Here is a 656-nt window from a genome sequence, read left to right as displayed (position 1 = left end):
AATATTGGCGGGAATTGCTGAAAAATGACGAACCAATCAAAATAAGCTGTTCTCGTGTCGCGACTCTGATTAGAGGATCTCTAGACTCGCCTAAAGCGGGGTCTACAATAGAAGTCGTAGCAGTCGTAGAGCCTTAAGTCGTAGAAAATTAACCAATAGTAACTCACAGTAGAATATGAGAAAAATAATTGACTCTGATTGGTCAATTTTCTACGACTTAAGACCCTACGACTGCTACGACTTCTATTATAGACCCCGCATAACAACAATGTCGCGCTGAACGCAGCTAGAGTCCTAGATTTATAGAGAGGCGCAACCGGTGTTATGCATTCTGATTCGCTGTTGCAATCTGATTAATTGCGTGACTTGGCAGCCATTTATAGTACTAGTGACATATTTCTATTTCATTTTATCCTATACATTCTATCTCACATTATCCTACACGTCTTATCTTGTTTGACATAGTTTAAAGGCAGTTTCATAGCATGTCGGCCATAGTAGCAAAGCAAGGTATATCCTCGCCCATGGGATATCCTGCGGGGTGAGGGGCCGGGGGGAAAACAGGACGAGAGGGGTACTGTGGTGCGAGGGGGGCAGTCAATGAGCGAGCTGCTTTTACCTCCACCACCACTCGCAGTTTTCCTCCCCGGCCCCCG

The sequence above is a fragment of the Trachymyrmex cornetzi genome, unplaced genomic scaffold, assembly GCF_001594075.2.
Source record: "Trachymyrmex cornetzi isolate Tcor2-1 unplaced genomic scaffold, Tcor1.1 scaffold681, whole genome shotgun sequence".
Taxonomy (NCBI): Eukaryota; Metazoa; Arthropoda; class Insecta; order Hymenoptera; family Formicidae; genus Trachymyrmex; species Trachymyrmex cornetzi.
This window is presented reverse-complemented; position numbering follows the sequence as displayed.